Raw genomic sequence first — 18485 nt, 5'->3', positions numbered from 1 at the left:
TTCTTCATGTTTCTTTGAGGCTGCTTCTCAAAGCTGGTTGCATTTCAGAGCATGACCTTGAGCAATCCTTCTGTTTCCCAGATGTGGTGGGAATATAGTCTCCCTCCCTACTAACATCTCTGTTGAGGTGGATTTTAACTGTGTAGCCAGGTGGGCCTTGAGTTGATAATTTCCTCTCATCCTCCCTGGTGCTGCCGTTCCCGATCTGTTCCTCCCGGATGGTTCTGCACTGGAGCCCAGAACACTGAGCTTGCAAAAGCCTGTTACCTAGCACTGTGGCACTGTCCCGCCCAGGACCAGTTTACAGTGGAGTATACTATGAGTTCTTGGACTAGTCCTTTTAACTTAGGTTTTAGGGAACCAAAAGTACCAATGTGCTTTGTTTTATTTTTTGTTTTGTTTTCTTTCCCTATAAAATGACATTTGAATCTTTAGCACTTCGCTCATTGTCCATGTACAACACTATATAGGTTGAACTTTACCATAAGTAAGTGCTCTGTAAGTGAACTTGGAGTCAATGTACATAAATGTCGGAACCTGTCTCAGGATAATGTGTATTAGTATTTACCCTGTTTCTCATATAATCCTATAAGATGGATAATTTGTTCCTGTTTACAAACAAAGCAATGGAGTTTGGAGAGAAAATAAAACACATATAAAGCAAAGCATGGTGGCACACACCTATCATCTCAGCATTTGGAGGATGGACACAAGAGGATCAGGAGTTCAAAGCCAACCCAGTGAGTTTGAGACCAGGCTCTGCTTTTTATCAACAGGGTCTTGCTGTGTAGCCCTGGCTGTCCTGGAACTCGAGCACGGGATTAAAGGTGTGTGCAACTAGGCCCTACTCAAGAATGGCCTGATAAAGTTGTCCTCTGACCTCTGTGCATGCTGTGGTGTTGTCTATTTCTACTCTCCCAGATAATAAAATTTCAAACATAATAAAAGTGCCACTCTAACTGGAGTCTTTTTTTTGCTACTTCTCCGAGGGTTGGAGCTCCTGATAAGTGTGCCGACCATAGGGGCTTAAGGACATGACTGGTTACACTTCCTTAGATTTCATGAAGAATCCTAGAGAATGGTCAGAGTAAACATTTAAGGGGATGAGTGGCCCAACAGACCACTGGCTGTTCTTCCTGAGAACTTTTGTTTGAATTCCCAGCATCCGTGTGGCAACTCAAAATTGTAACTCCAGTTCCAGGGACCCATGGCCCTCTTCTGGCCTTTGCGGGGCCCACACACAAATATGCAGGGCACAGGCATGTGCAGGTAAAATGCTTATGCCATAAAAAATTTTTTTAATGTTTTTTAAAACTGTCTTACGGGGCTGGAGAGATGGGCTCAGAGGTTAAGAGCACTGTCTGCTCTTCCAGGGGTCCTGAGTTTGATTCCCAGCAACCACATGGTGGCTCACCACCATCTACACAGGGATCTAATGCCCTTTTCTGGCCTGCAGGTGTACATGCAGATAGAGCACTCATCTACAGAAAATAAAAAAAATAAAATTGTAAAAAAAGATAAGACTCTTAGCAAAGTCAGAATACTGCAAAGAAATCTTTTAGAAAGGAATTTTGAAACCTAAACTTTATGCAAATGGAAGGATTTTGTTGCATTGTTACTGTGAAAGAAAATTCAAATTCACGAGTACCATGAAGGCCATATAAATGCTGAGGATGTATGTAAAGGCATGGTTCAGTGTGAGACATGGAATTGTCAATGACCTCGTGGAGTGGGGGTGCTCATGGGTGAAGAAAATTGCCCAAGATTTTAGAGCAAATGGACTCTGGGTGTCGTTATCAACGGGTCTAAACTCTAGGACCGAGTCTGATAGAACAAGTTCCTAATTTTGCCTAAAGTAGAAACAGGTGGAGAGGATTCAGGGTGCTTGGGGGGATGTGTGTGCAATCAAGCACACTGGTGCTGAGGAGATAAGGTGACTCAACTGGATTTCCTCTCCCCACAAACCAGTGCCAGGTCTTGATGAGAATCTGCCTGTAATTACAGTGGTGAAGGCCGAAACTGATTCCACAAGGAAAAATTGATGAGTCTGACTAGCCCTGTCAGCCACTTTGAGCATCAGTTGAGAGATCCTGCCTCCATGAATATGAGGAAGAGCAGTCAGAGCACTGCCAACTTCAGCTGCCGCCTCGAAACACAGACAGAAGGGAACAAGCTCCTCAGCACCTGCTTGGTCACTTCCTTCCTTACCTCTCCAATGTTTCCTTCAGTTTCATTCAGCTCTTACTCTCCAAAGTACATCTAAGCAGGGCATTGTGGTGCACCGTTAATCTCGGCACTGGAAAGGCACAGGGTAACCAGGGCTACATAGGTTTGTCTCAAAACAAAAAAAGGCTGGAAAGATGGCTTAGTGGTTAGGAACACTGGCTGCTCTTCCGGAAAACCCGGATTCAATTCCCAGCACCCACAAGACAACTCAGAGCTGTAACTCCAACACTGACACAGGCATACATCCAGGCAAAATACCAATCCACTCCCCAAATTCCCGGGAGTGTATTAAGTTTATGGATGTTTTGTTTGCATGTATGTATGGGCAACCTTTTTGTGACTGGTGCCCAGACAAGTCAGATCTTTCCTTCCTTCCTTCCTTCCTTCCTTCCTTTTTCTTTCTGTTTGTTTTTGAGACAGAGTCGCTATGTAGACCAAGCTGACCTGACATTTGCTATGTAGACCAGGCTGACCTCAAACCTGCCTCTGCCTCCCAAGTGCTAGGCCTAAGGGTGTGCATCACCATGCTCTAACCCTGTTGTCTTTAAATTGATTGTGTTTAAGGCTGAGAATTGAACCCAGGGCCTAGACTCATTCTATCACTGGGCTATAACCCCAACCCCCACCTTAAGGTCTTTAAACTTCTATAACCTTAAAATGTAGCAGATTTGTTATGCCTTTAATCCCAGCACTCAGGGAGGCAGAGGCAGGCCTGGTTTATAAAGCCAAGTCCAGGTGAGCCAAGGCTACACAGAGAAACCCTGCCTCAAACAAACAAAAAAACAAAAATACAAGGCCCAGACACAAAATACCTAATAAACACATTAAAAACTAGAATTCAGAAAAACCAGCATATAGCATGTAGACATTCCTTGCAGAGTGTCTTAGTTTGAGTTTTATTACATGAAGAAAAAACATGACCATGGCAACTCTTACAAAGGAAAATGTTGCTATAAAGAAAGAAGGTCCCAAATCGTTCAACTTCACCAGCGACGACTCGGGAGCCAGGTGCCAGGAAGAAAACCTGCTAACACAGGCAGAGAGAGCATCCAGCAGACCCTCCTCAGCCCATATCCCAGAGGAAAAAGCCCAAGGCCAAAAGCTTGCTAGCTCAGCCAGGAGAAAAAAGCCAAAAAGTTCTTTCTTCTTTTCCATGTTCTCATAAACACTCTTCTCTCAAAGTCCCTTTTCTGCCTAATCCCTGTCAGCTGGTTTCTTCCTCTACCTCTTGACCTAGGGTTAATTTTATTAAATCCTGTGTATAGAAAGTTCTTGGATTAAAGGTGTGAGCTAGGGCTGAGCCACACCAAACAAGAAACAGGTTTTTACAGTTTACGATCTCGGGGTTTACAATGGGATCAAATATTCTGCAACAGGAAAACATTTCATGTGGCTGGTTTACAGTTTCAGAGGTTTAGTCCATTATCATGGTAGGAAGGATGATGCAGACCAATATGGTACTGGAGAAGCTGATCTGCAGGCAGCTTCTACAGGAGAGACTGTACCACACTGGGAGTAGCTTGAGCACATAGGACCTCAAAACCCGCCTCCACAGTGACACACTTCCTCCAACAAGGCCACTCCAAACTTTCAGTCTTTCCAGTGGGGAACCAGAGGTGAGTGTTCTGCTATTGAGAATTGGCCTCACCCAGGTAGCAAATGTGTAGAATTAGACTATACACTGAATATATACATATGTATGTATGTCTGTGTGTGTATATGTATATATATAAACTATTATTAATCTTGCAAAGTTCTAGTCATGAGGAAATGTCTGTAGTAAAGCTTTACAGTGAACTGCTAGTTTCTAGTTAGGTAACCTCCAGCAACCTCCACCACCCCTGCCCCATCTACCTTTGCCTCACTCATCTGGTATTCATGGAGCTGCTCCTATGTACCAAGTGATGCTGTGGGCCAATAGAGCTAAACACACAGAAATGCCTGTGTGCAAGGGGCTGCACTCTGGGGAGAGAAACGAGACATTCAAGTAGATTAGTAAATATACTGGCGAAGGCTAAAGAAAAAAACATATGGACATAAATATGTTGCAAAGGAACTGGGGTTGGGGAGCCCAAGCGGCCACCGGTAAGATGTACTGAAAAAACAGTAAGCAGCATGGTGGGAGAGAAAAGCATGTCAGGCCCTGTTGGTCCCAATCAGTGCAGACAGCCTGGTGTGCTCCAGGAACAAGACGACGGTGTGGGCAGGGCAGCAGCAGCAGAAAAAAGAGAGAGAGAGGATGGGGAGCCAGCGCCTGTGGGCCTGCAAGGGCCCTCAACAGGGCAGGACGCCTGCAGGGAGTTAAGCCAAAGGAGAGGTCAAGAAGTGGCCTAGTGAGGTCACTCCACTTGCCGAGGCGATACACTCAGGACAGGAAGAACAACCAGACAGGAAACTATTTAGTAAGCTGACTGTGCAGGGGTAGAGTGCTTGGACTTGGTGGCGCCCTGGAAGAGAGGGTGGCTAGAACAGTGGATGAGGGTCTGCCTGAGAGAGGAGTCACCACTTGTTTTTTTGTTTGTTTGTTTGGTTGGTTTTTTGAGACAGGGTTTCCCTGTGTAGCTCTGGCTGTCCTAGACTCGCTTTGGAGACCAGGCTGGCCACAAACTCAAAGATGCACCTGCCTCTGCCTCCCGAGTGCTGGGGTAAAAGGTGTACGCCACTGCCACCATCACCCTGCTGAAGTTACTGCCTGGGGTCGAAGAGAAAAGCAGGTCAGGGTGTTACAGGAACAGGTAAGGATTTGACTGTGTGTCGGGCCACAGCTCCCACACGGAACTTAGGGCGTGGGTGGCCCAGTGATCTTTATTTCCATTTCAGAAGTGGAAGGAGACGGTCGGGCTCAGTGGCCAGGCCTTTCCATCAGTGGCCAGCCGGTGTCTCGGGGAGAACCGTGTTTGAAGGGGTTGTTTTGTTGAGATAAGGTCTTACTATGGAGCACAGGCTGGCCTTGCAATCTTCCCACTTCAAGTTGCAGATGAGGACCAGTGAGTTTGCTGTCCCTGGACAGAGTGACCCTGTTTACACTCCCGAGCTTCATTCTTTCGAAATCAAAATGTTCAGTCTGAGGCGATTTCAGGCTTTGAGCAGAAAACTGTACCATCAAAGTCGTGATCACAACCAGAATATTTCACCTACATTCGTGCTTTGATGCATGCGTGCAAGTGTGTGTGTGTGTGTGTGTGTGTGTGTGTGTGTGTGTGTGTGTGACAGTCTGGCTACATTGCTCAGACTGACCTCAGATGCAAAAGATTCATGAGCCCACTGACTATGGCCTATAATACCAGCTGTGGGAAATGGGGTTAGAAGGACCAAAAAAATCATCTTTGTTTCTACATATCAAGTTTGAGACTACCGGAACTTCTTGAGACCCTAACTGCTAGTGAGAAGTCTTAGTGTGTATAGCACTTGCCACCAAGCCTGAAGACCTGAGTTGTATCCCTGGGACCTAAAAGTTGGTAGGAACCCGACAAAGGAGAAACAGTAATAAAGGATGTACTAAGTTTGTTTAAGAAATATTAAGTTGCATAAATTCATTTGATCATGCCCTCAAGAATGAGTAGAAAACTATAGGAAGGAAAAAATTATACTTCTGACATAAAGATGCAGAGAATGTTTCTGTTAATTTTTGTTACCTTGCTGGCACGGTGGCTCAAGCCTTTAATCCCAGCCCATAGTCTGGAGGCAGAAGCAGGCAGAGCTCAGAGTTCGGGGACAGCCAGGGCTGTTACAAAGAGGAAACCAACCAATAAACAAAGATTTGTTCACTGAGTTTCCCACCAATTAGGCCCTATTCCCACAACAAAAGAAGCCCTCAGGCTCACAGCAGGGTAGTAGGCCTCTTTCCATATCAAGGGGTGTGCCTCTCCTCCTCATCTCTAAGTCCAGGTTCTCTTAGCTATCCCAGCCTGGCAGGATGAGCTGGTGAAAGCTGCTGGAGCCCGCCCCATGCCACCCTTCTTGGTTCCCTTTGATAATATCTAGGTGCTGGGGAAAGCACATTCATTCTGAAACAAACTGGCTCCTAATATATTGTTGCCCTTGAACTCCAGGTGTGCACAGAATGAACAAGTGAATGGATAAACAAGTGCAATTTTTAATTTTGTTTGTTTGTTTATTGGTTTTTCAAGACAGGGTTTCTCTGTGTATCTCTGGCTGTCCTGGAGCTCACTCTGTAAACCAGGCTAGTCTTGAACTCACAGAGATTCTCCTGCTGGGATTAAAGGTGTGTGCCACCAGCACCCCACAATAAATGAAACTTTTACATAAAAAAATTACAGTTTTTCTGAACTTAAGATTTTTCCTGTCCCTGTCGCCCAAGTGTTGGGCTCACAGCCCTGCACCGTGACACTCAGCAGTTTACACAGATCGCTGTTGGGGTATATCATTTGAGATGGCTTATGAATGAGTCCAGGAAAGTCAGAGCTACACAGAGAAACCCTGTCTTGAAAAGCCGGAAAAAAAAAAAAAATACTGGGGCTTAAGAACACTAGCTGCCCTTCCAGAGGACTTGGGTTCCGTTCAGTTCCCAGCACCCACATGGCAGCTCCCAACTGTCTGTAACTGTAATTCTAGTTCCAGGAGAGCCAACAGTCTCACACAGACATACAGACAAGACACCAAGGCACACGGAGTAACATTATAAGAACATATAAAAAAGCTGCTTGGTCATCAAGTTTGAGCCTGATTCTGAGCGAAGGGAAGGGGAAGGGGAAAGGAGAAGTGGCTAGGGTTTCAGCTCTTACTAGCTTGCCAGGCTCGGCTGACCCAGGCATCATGGGCCTGAGGGCAACACCAACGAGACGACACTGCCTCCGGCCTGGCCAGCACATGGCCGCTCATCAGCTCCTTCCTGCAAATCCCAAGCGTGTTGGGAAGCTAATTCCGCGGGGGCCCCGAGCCCCAGCCGTGACCCGGATCCGAATCACTCAAGCACGTGTAATCTCCCTGGAGCCGGCTCTTCCTCCCACCCATCTCGGTGAGGTTCCTGAACCTCGGGTTCCCTGTGCTGGGGCCTGGGGACCAGTGCTGGTTCTCCAGGTGGCCTTGGACCCTCCGTGGGAAGCGGAGCAAGAACTCGCTCCGCCCAGTTTTTGTTTTGTTTTGGTTCTGTGCCTGGAGAACACGAGGCTGGGTCTTTAAACTGCCCAGAGAGAAGCCCCTGGGCTGCATGCGGCCAAGCCTGTTTATCCCCTTCTAGCTTCAGGTTTGTGTCCGTCTGCCCCCCCCCCCCCCCCGCCGCCAGCCCCTTTCCTCAGCAAGTTGCTGAGACAGGTTACCTAAGGGTAGGATAGGAATGGAGTCCACACTGGGGTCCGCTGGAGAACTTGGCTAACACTACGGTCCCAAGAGGTTTCACATCTAGGATCAGCGACAGGAAGAGGTCAGTCTTAACCAGGTTGTCCCAAAGTCATCATCGATTCTGCGGTCACTGTGAGGCCTGAAGGGTTGCCCCAGTAGAAGAGGGAATCCTAAGCTCCCCGGGGAAGCTAGGTCTCAGGGACACCAAAAATAGGAACTTAAATAACTTTCCACCAGCAGTTGCTGACGCCTGCCTCACAGTCATGAGGACCTAACCTCCTCAGGGACTGCTCAGCTTCTATTGGATGAGGAGGGGACTCCAGAAAGCTTCCTACACTCAAAGGCCACATCACATCGGCGGCATTGCTCTGAACCTCTGATCTACCCCAGGCCCCGTCCTCTATGCTGTCCAGCCCTTGAGTCCCAGACCCAAGTGTGTTGGCCATATCACATCCTCCTTTTCAGCACACCCATTCTGTTCTGTAAGACAGAGCCCCATTCTTTCAAAGCACTTTCAAAGCACTGCCTCCCAGGAAGCACCTGGCTGCTTATCCCTCCTCTCCGTCAGGTCAGCTGCTCCCTGGCCATATGGTATGGGATTAAACCAGGTCAGACCATTTACACTTGGATTTCAATGTAAAGCAACTTCCTTATTCTGAGGGAACACAGAGGTGACAAGGGACCGTGTGGCTGATAGTACTGGCCAAAGTACTGAGGGCAGGGAAGGCATCCCCAAACCCACAAAGGACAGATCTGTGTCTCCAGCATGAAGGAAAGAATCCTGTGTGGTCTGCTGGTCCTAGGTGGCTGGCCGGGCTCCCGGTGGGACGGCAATGCCCGCTCAACATTGGTCTCTGCTGTCGGCCAGTTACGAGGCAGATGACTGCAAACCCTGGGGAAAGTTAATCCCTGTGTTGGTTATTTGTGCAGCTGCTACCATTGCTGCCATGATGGCCGCCATACGGACCCACTGAGCGAGCACTGGGGTGGCTGGAAAGAGACGGGCTGGTCCCCACAGAGCACATTTCATTCGCCTGATTAATAGGGCTCCTTTGAAAACTGAGCCCAGATAAATCTTTCTTCTTTTTCGTGTGTGTGTGTGGAGGGTGGGGGGTGTTGAGACAGCGTTTCTCTGTGGAGCCTCGGCTGTCCTACACCTACTTGGTAGATGAGACTGGCCTGGAACTCAGAGATCCGCCTGCCTCTGCCTCCTGAGTGCTGAGATTACAAATGTGTACCACTGTGCCCAACTTCCTTTCTTCTTTTTAACCTAATTGTCTCCGGCTTTTTTTTTTTTTTCTTTTGGTGCTAACAAACACAAGTGACACAAATACCATCTTCAAGGTCTGTGCCTGTCTGGAGAGATCCAGCCATGTACTGTGCTAAGGGCTCCTGATCCGGGTGACTTGAGGCACCTGACAGCAGTCATTTTTTCCCTTCCTCATCCCTGAGTCACTATAGATTCCTTCTAACATCTCAGTGCAGGCCAAGCACACAAATGAACACGCCTCTTGGTGGCCTGCCCAATGCAAGACATTCTTTTACCCAAGTTCTGCAGGTCACCTGGAGCGGGGCTGCAGGCCTTCAGCTGTCCACTTCCTGTTGGTGCCAGCATACCCTGCAGAGCCATCTGTAAACCAGGTCCGCATTCATTCCTTCTCAGCCAACTGATCACTAGGAACAGTCTCTGAGGTCCTGGGGACAGTCAGTGAGGCAAGAATCACCAGGGAAGGCCTCTGAGCCACCTGCTCACACCGCTTACCTGTGCCCACTCTACCTGCTGGCACCTGATCGCCCATGTGCTGTCTCCACAGGGTGACAGACTGCCACTTCGCAAGCCCGGCACACGGCTCGGTGAGTGAGAGGGCGTGTGGTGCATGCTGGCAGAGACCGGAGGATCCAGGGGGTGCTGGCCAGCCAGCCTAGCCAACCTGGAGCTCCATGTTCAGTGGGAGACCCTGCCTCCGAAATTAAAGTGGAGAAGCAATTAGGGAAGTCAATCTCTGACCTACACACAGACACACATACACGCACGTACGCAGGCATCCACCCCCTACATACATGCAAATAACGCTCTCGCGCACACACACACACACACACACACACACACACACACACACGTATAGGCTCTGCTGCCTGTCTGTATTGTGACAGAGAATTTTCTTGCTTTTTAAAAATATTTTATTATATGTACATTGGTGTTCTGTCTGCATGTATGTCTTTGAAGGTCTTAGATCCCCTGGACCTGGAATTACAGACAGTTTTGAGCTGCCATGAGGGTGCTAGGAATTGAACCCAGGTCCATCTGGAAAAACAGCCAGTGGTCTTAACTGCCGAGCCATTTTATCCCCTTGCTTTTTTTTTTTTTTTTTTGTCCCATATTGTTTGCTTGATATGTTTCTTTAACTCATTCTCTTAATGTTACCAATGTTTTGCTTCTCATTTTTTACCTAAATCAAATATCCTAAACAATGGTGTCTATGGCAAGCTAATAAATTGTTTCTTCTACTTAAGTAAAATAAGTGCTCAAGATTTAAAATAAAAAGCCAGGCATCTTGGTGTACCCTTGCAATTCCGGCATGCAGGAAGCTAAGGCACCAGGATCACTCCACGTATCAGCCAGAGCTATACAGAAAGACTGCACCTTGCCTGGTGTGGTGGCAGAGGCCTTTGATTTCAGCCCTAGGGAGGCAGAGGCAGGTGGATTTCTGTGAGTTTGAGACCAGCCTGGTGTACAGAGAAAGTCCGGGACAGCCAAAAGAAAGAAAGAAAGGAAAGAAAGGAAAGAAAGAAAGAAAGAAAGAAAGAAGGAAGGAAGGAAGGAAGGAAGGAAGGAAGGAAGGAAGGAAGGAAGGAAGGAAGGAAGGAAAGGGGGGGTGTTGAGACAGGGCTTCTCTGTGTAGCCATGGCTATCCTGGACTGGCTTTGTAGTCTCCTGGAATTTCAGGCTCAGGGGGCAGGGACATGGATCTTCAGAGCAAGCGGGCCAGAGAGAGTAGCTATGTGGACAAGCTCTAGCTTCGATTGCTGACTGCCTCAGTGAGCAAGTAGGAAGAGTTGTAGAGGGTGATTCTTGACAGCAGCCTCAGCCACGGGCATCACACTCACACACATGTAAAGGCATCCACACACATGCAAACACACATGTACATGCATGTATGACACACACCTCGGAAAAAGGAAAAGGGAGTAAGATTTAAGGTGGAGTGTTCATCCGAGAGCTGGGGAGGGCAGGTACAGCACCTCCCTCGGTGTGTAGACCCTCAGTTCTGTCCTCAGTCCTCATCCAACCAAAACCAAACAACGTGAGAAAACCAATTCATCCGTATGCTTCCTAAATCACGCTCTGATGACTTAAAATCACCATGCCCGAGTCGCAGCTGTGACAAGCCTCCCTCACAGCACCCAGCCCACCCTTGGTGATACCAGGGCTAGCGGGCATGCGGTGGACCTCTGCCACCTAGATGGTGTCACTTCTGCTCTTTTTCTTGGATCGGAACTTGACTCCTTAGCCATCAGGCTGTGCAGTAGTCTGAGAAGCGGTCTGTGTCCACCCCTGGTAGGTATTACTGTGAGTAGTCAGTGCTAGGTCGGGCCTCTTCTCTCCCACCCTCCTGTCCTTTGGAGCACCCAGGATAATCTCAAAGATGATAGCTTTGCGAAAGCTAAAATGTATAAATTGCTATATCAAAAATATGTATTTTTCCCGTAGTAATTGAGTTTTTAAAAAGCATGTATGTGTGGATGTATGTATTCATGTGTGGACGCACTTGCCATCGCTTGTATGGACAACTTGAAAGAGCCAGGTCCCTTCCTCTACCGGAGGGGCTGGGGCTCAAACTTGGGCCGTCAGGCTTGGCAGCAAGTGCTAGACCTACTGAGTCTTGCCAGCCAATCTTTTTTTGTTTTGTTTCGTTTTTGCTTTTGAGACAGGGTCTCTCTATTACGTGGTCCTGGCTGTGCTGGAACTCACTTTGTAGACCAGGCTGTCCTTGAACTCAGAAGATCTGCCTGCCTCTGCCTCCCACCTAGCTTTCCAGCCAATCTTTTAAAAATTGATTATTATTATTAGTGTGTGTGACAGAAAGAGAGAAGGAGAGAGAGAAGGCGGGGGGGGGTGCCCATTCCTGTCGAGGTGTGCCTCTCCTGGAAGTCCAAGGAGAACTTTCTGGAGTTGATTCTTCCATTCTCCCATGGGCTCCTGGGCTTGAACTAAGGCCTCCACGCTTATGTTCTTTTGCTCAATGAACCATCTCAAACTCATACTGTAGCCAGAGGACACCTTTCCCAGAGTTCCTTGCAGTTACATGCATCCATATAATGTAATTCTGTACGGGATGTAGCTGGAGTGATGTCTCCCATTTTCAAGCTCTGGCTTGAGCTCGTCGTACTCCTCCTGTCTCAGCATCCTGGGTACTGAAATGATGGGTGTAGGCCACCGTGGGCGGGTCTAGACATGCGCTTTCTAAACTTTCCCTTGTTCGTGGGCTGGAAGCAAGTGAGAAAAAACTGTAACATGTAGGTGAGAGCATGCCCTTGGAGACGGGAGGACACAAACGCAGGGCCTCTGGGGTTCCGGGTGGTCCTGATGCACTGGCACTTATCACTGTAGCCTACAGTGAGATAAAGCAACTAACAAGGGGAAAAGTCTGTTTGGCTCACAGTTTCAGGGGGTTTGGTCCTCCACCGGTTGGCCCACCGCTCTTTGGCCTTCCGGTGAGACAACGCGGAGCATGATAGCAGAAGCATATGGTGGCACCTCATGGCAGCCAAAGGCAAGGAGAGAGGAGACCAGCATCTCCACACATCACCAATGAGCCAGCTTCTTCCTAAGTTTCCAGCACCTTCCAATAGTGCCATGCTGGGAACACAGCCTTCAGCTCAGGCCTTCAGGGAACATTCTAGATCCATGTGTAGCACGAGGGGATTACAACAGTTGACCCGGCCTGACTCAATTGGCAGGTTTCCCTGCTGTGGACTCCCTTTGTGAACTTTGTGTGCTTTGCAGGAAAGCGTCCCGGCCCCTGCTGAGGAGCTTTAAAGTTTTGCCCCAGGGCTCTCCCTACATCTTTCCCTGTCCTTCCCCTTTGCCCTCCCCCCACCCTGGCCTCTTCAGCTCCTCCTCTTCTGGGTGCCACACCCTGAGGTCCCTGAGAGGGGTGCTCAGAGCTTCAGGCTGTGCTGCTGGCCTCTCTACACCTCTGGACAGCAACACCTCAGGACTCCACAGTGGCTGAGGCTAAATCTCCACAGTCCTGGGACCTGAGATCTGAAACCTGAAGAAACTTAGAAGCTGAAGCCATAGAGAAAGCAACAGCACCTGAGGCATCAGTTTCGGCTGACAGGGGACTCCTGGGGAGGGAGGCTTGTCCAACTGGAACCAGTCTGTGAGCTCCAGCACCATCTCTGTAGCCATTTCCCTGAAGCAAGGGAGCTTTAAATGGCCTGACACTGCCAGCCAGGGACCAGGACCAGGAATCTGGCCCCTCCCCCGCATCTCTCTAACTGTCATAATGGTATTTCCAGCTTCTGTAACTGTCAAAAGGCCATATCCAGCCCCTCAGTCGGATCCTTCCCAGATTATGCCAATTTTAGGTGAAAGGTTTGAACAAAAACCCATCAACTCCTGAGCAGGAAAACCCACCAACCCCTGAGCTCACCAATCCTCACTCTGGAAATCTCTGTCCCTAGAGAGCTCTGCCCCTAAGGAATCCTATATAAAGGCTGTGTCTGCCCAGTTCCCTGCTACCTTCTTCCAGGTGCAGAGGCAGCCATTTTTTGATTCGTTCCTCCACTGCCTGGACCCTCCAATCATTTTATGTGAGATTTGCTGCCTGGTGTGACTCTTATTGGAAGAAGCCAAGAAGCGATGAAGCAAAGAGAAGGATCTAAGAAGGAGCGGGGCTGAGGCTCCTGAGCTCAGCTGGGAATACCCTGCCCTGGGAGCTGCAACACCTCTACTGAGGAGGCTTCCTCTCAGAGCTGTGTGCTTCCTGGGCTCCTGTGTCTCAGGGTGACCTTCTTTTAGGACACTGTCCTACCTCACTGTGTGGTTCCTGGCACTGCCTCCCTCCTGCCCATACCTCAGGATGCCCTTCCATTGAGATACCTTCCCAACTCAGAGCTGTGTGGTGCCTGACCTCCCAAGTCTCAGGAAACCTTTCCATCCGAGCAGGAAGGCCAACAGTGATCACTGTTACTGTGTTTAGGTTGGTACATGAGAGAAAATAAGTGGGGGCCTCTTGTACCAGCTTAATCTGTACCCCAACTTGTGCCAATGGGTGTAAGTGCCGTGAGTCCTATGACCTAACCCTGCCTGAGGCAAAAGCACAGAGAAATTTGACTCCCAAAACTGGTAAAAGCCAAGTACTGCTTAAAAGTAAGTAACTGAGGGGCTGGAGAGACAGCTCAGAGGTTAAGAGTGCTGGCTACTCTTCCAGTGGTCCTGAGTTCAATTCCCAGCAACCACATGGTGGCTCACAACCATCTATAATGAGATCTGGCGCCCTCTTCTGGCGTGCAGGTGTACATGTAGTCAGAACACTGCACACATAGTAAATAAATCTAAAAAACCAGCCAGCCAACCACCACCACCATCAACAAAAACAAGACAAAACAAAAAGATAGAGCTTTGGGGGAAGAACCTGAAAATCTGATGATGACCTTAAAGTAAAGGCAGGGTTTGAATGGATGAAAATGAGGAAGGTGGGAGATCTTTGAGGAGTGTCAGTTTGATACCATCTAGAGTCATCTGAGTTGAACGGAGTCTCAAAGGTTTGTCCTGTAGGAGTGTCTGTGGCGGCTATCTTGATTATATTAATTGAGGTGGGAAGACCTGCCCATCATGGGTGGCACCATTCCCTGACTGTTTTCGTGAAGAAAGCAAGCTGAACATTACTGTGCATGCCTGAATTCATTGCTTTGCGCTTGGCTGTGGGTATGGTGTAACTGTATGCTTTAACTTCCCGCTTCCTTGAGTCTCTACAAAGATGGACTGGAACCTAGAATTGTGAGCCAGATGAACCCTTTCTCCTTACAGTTGCTTTTGTTAGGGTGAGAGGCCAAAGAATGAAAAATTAGTTTTTTTGGGTTATTGGATTAAAGTTTAATGCACAAGCCTGAACAAAGGCCAGACAGGTGGAGACATGTCCAGCCACCTTTGGGGAGGAACCAGCCTTACTTCATTCTTTCTTGCCCACTAGAGATACAGTTGCTAGGAAACCGGCCCTAGCAATATCCAAACAAGGGAAGCCAGACTGCTAATGGTTTTTGGGCCTTCCCACAGCCAATCAGTTTAAAATCAACATCCCCTTTTGTGTTTCAACCAATAGACTCTTGTTAGGCTTGTAATAAAAACCCTACTACATCTGCACCAGAGTTGGTTCCTTGGTGTACTTTGGGGTCCAGGAGAGTTGGGTATAACAGTGGCATTTTATTGCAGCAACAGGAAAAGAAATGAAGACACACGGGGACAATAGAAGAGATACTGCAATCTCAAGCCAGCATTAAAGTGAAGGTAGCACTATGGGGCTTAAATTCCACAAGACAAAGCCACAGGCTTAGTTTTCTAAAAGCTTTTTCATGTTTCTATTAAAGATCTGTCTGCAAACAAATCCTTACTTGATGAGAAGTTTAAACATAATTACATCTAGTGTATTACATGCATATTTCATCCCTTTATTAAATCCTTCAAACAGCACAGTTTTCTGAGGTCTGATTAACAACTTTAGAATACCTCCTCACAAGAGAAGGGGAAATCATAGACATCTTATGTTTTTTGTACACATCCCCTTTGTCTGAGAGGATGATATATGATATGATATATGATATGATATGATATGATATATGATATGATATGATATGATATGATATGATATGATAATGATCAGGGAGGCAGTGCTATAGTGCTACTGGCCTAGCTCACTCCTACCCACTTCCATGACCTTTTCCGGAAGGGGGGCTGGATCATTGTAATACTTCTCTAAGCCACAGGGATTGGACCGAGATGGGCACGTGACTCCAAGAGGGCCAATCAGAACTCTCTTCCCTAAGATTGATGCTGAAGTCTCCTGGATCCTTTTTCTCCTGGGATTATTACACTGGGGCTGTTCCAGGGAAGAAGAAAGCCCGTTGGTTAATTGAGCAGAAATAAAAGATGGGCAGTGATCTAACAAGGTTGAATCCCACTTTCAGGGTCTTTGCAGGTCTTCCTCTAACCCAAGGATTTGTGCCCAGCATCCTGGTCAACTACTGTGCCCGTCAGTTTTCTTTCTTTGAGAGGAAGTTACACAACTTGCAACCAAAAGTTCTTAATGACAAAGGTGAGCTGTGAAGGAGGCTGTAAAACATTTGCTATGCATCAAGGTCAAAATGTCCCTGCTTTGAGACCCACCATTTTGTAGGCATGCCTCTAATCCCAGCACTTGGCAGGAAGGGAAATCTGTGTGTTCAGCATCAGCTTGGTCTACACAGTGAGACCCTGCCTCAAAAGATGCAGCCATATCTAGTGGCATAGACTTGCAATCCCAGCTATTCCGGGCTGAGGCAGGAGGATCACACCTTCAAGACCTGCATGGGGCAGACCCTATTTCAAAATAAGATTGTATAGCCTAGTGGTATAGCAACTTCCCCGCATACTGAATGTCCTGGTTCAAAACCTAGACCTCCAAAGAGAAAAAGTGAGATGGTAAACTATGATAAGCTACTGATTATAACTGTAAGAAGGCAGCCACCAGAGCCCAGCCTTTTCGAAGCAACTATTACATTTTGCTCGCCCATTTTGCTAGGTCAGACTAGGTTCACACTCAAGTTTACAGAGTCAACTCTTACCCAGTCCCTTGAAACACTTTCCTAATTGTCTATTAACTGAAAAAAAAAATTTTGTGAAACTTGCTTTTATCTTAACTTAGGTGCCTAAATCATAAAAGTATACTGGCTGCAAAGCCCTCATTACAGACAGATAATCTACTTCTTTGTTCCCTGATCACTTTGAGCTCTGGACAAAATGTCTAGGAGGATAAATTAAGGACCTTGGATTCCAGACCAACCGTCTTGGAAAATAGTTAAAGGCCTTGAGGCCAGGTGTCCTGGATGAAGCCCAGCCTCCAACAGAAACTCCCTTGCTTAACCCATAATGTTAGAATTTGATTGGATGACCCTGACACCCACCAAAGCCCCCTCACCTTTCGGTTTTCACCCTTTGAATATGCAATACAAGCTTCCCCTCGGGGATGCAGTTCAGATCCCAAACTGGCCGCCTCCCTGAGCTCAGAAGGTAAAGCTTTCATTTTAAGCTTCTGTATCTGAAGTGAGTTTTCTTGGCCTCTACCCTGAGAACCCAACAGTACCCAAACTCGTCTCTCTCTCCCCCCTCCTCCCTCTGTGTGCTCATGCATGTGTGAATGTGTGAATGTGTATGTGCATACCACAGTGCACACGTGGCTATAAAGGACAGCCCTGGGATGTCTGTCCTCACTTCCTCCTTGCTTGGGATGGGGCCTCAGTTTTCTCTGCTCTGTGTGCCAGGCCAGTTGTGAGCCTCTGAGGTTTCACCGTCTCTGTCTCCCATCATGCTGTGGGAGTGCTAGCACTAGCACAGCTCATTTTGTATGTCTGGCCTTTATGTGAGTTCCTTCCGGGGATTCGAACTCAGGTCCTCACACTTGTGCAGAAAGCACTTTTGCCCGCTGAGCCATCTCCCTAGCCCACTTTCAGAAACAGGAAAGTGTGGAGAGAAACCATGCTTCCTGCCATTGCTGAATGGCAGCGATGAGCCCTGATAGCAGTGATCCTCAGAGTCCTCAAAGCTGGGGGTGACAACAGCCCCCCCCCTCACAGGACTGCTGTGAAAATTGCACAGAATAGACATGGGGGTTGCGGAGAGGGCTCAGCCATGCTGCACAAGCAAGCGTGGGGTGTGAGTTCAGATCCCCAGCTCCCACATTAAAAGCTGGGTGCCGTGGCATGTACCTCCGAGCCCAGCACCTGGCTCTGTTGCTTACTAGCCAACCGGTGTAGCCAACTGGTGAGCGCCAGGTCCAGTGAGAGAAACAAGGTGACCAGGAGTGATGGCATATGCCTTTCTTCCAGCACTTGGGAGGCAGAGGCAGGTGATTTCTGTGAGTGAGGCTAGCCTGGTCTACATAGCCGATACCAGCATAGTCAGGGCTACATGGCAGGACCATGTTGCATTAAAAAAAGATGGAGAAATAATTGAGGAAGACATTAATATTGTCCACACACACGTGCATCTTCACCCACATATTCATACACACACACACACACACACACACACACACACATACACACACACACACACACGGAAACAACTTAACACAGTTCAAGACCAGTTGCCCTGGAATGGTGCCTCCCAAAATGGGGTGGGCTCTCTTACATCAATTAACAATCAGTGCCAGGCAGTAGTGGCACACAACTTTAATCCCAGCCCTCCCAGGAGGCAGAAGGAAGTGGATCTATGAGTTCAAGGCCAGCCTGCTCTACAGAACAAATTCCAGGACAGCCAAGGCTACACAGAAATCCTGCCCAGGGGTGAGAAGTGGGGGAGAATACAAATAAACAAACAAAACAAGAAAACCACCACCAACGAAACAAGACAACCCCCCCCCCCATAGACATGCTACATGAAGACATTAATTCCTCCGTTAAGGCATTCCTTTAGATGACTCTTAAGAGCTCCCTCAGGCCAGGCAGTGGTGGTGTTGCTGGTCGCACACTCCTTTAATTCCAGCACTCCCTGGAGGCAGAGGCAGAGGCAGATAGATCTCTGAGTTTGAGACCAGCCTGGGCCTGGTGAGTTCCAGGACAGCCAAGGCTACACAGAGAAACCCTGTCTCCTAAAGCAAAAATTAGAAAGAAAGGAAAGGGAAAGAAAGGGAAGGAAAGGGAAGGAAGGAAGGAAGGAAGGAAGGAAGGAAGGAAGGAAGGAAGGAAGGAAGGAA

The sequence above is a fragment of the Psammomys obesus genome, unplaced genomic scaffold (assembly GCF_907164565.1).
Source record: "Psammomys obesus unplaced genomic scaffold, mPsaObe1.curated_primary_1811, whole genome shotgun sequence".
Taxonomy (NCBI): Eukaryota; Metazoa; Chordata; class Mammalia; order Rodentia; family Muridae; genus Psammomys; species Psammomys obesus.
This window is presented reverse-complemented; position numbering follows the sequence as displayed.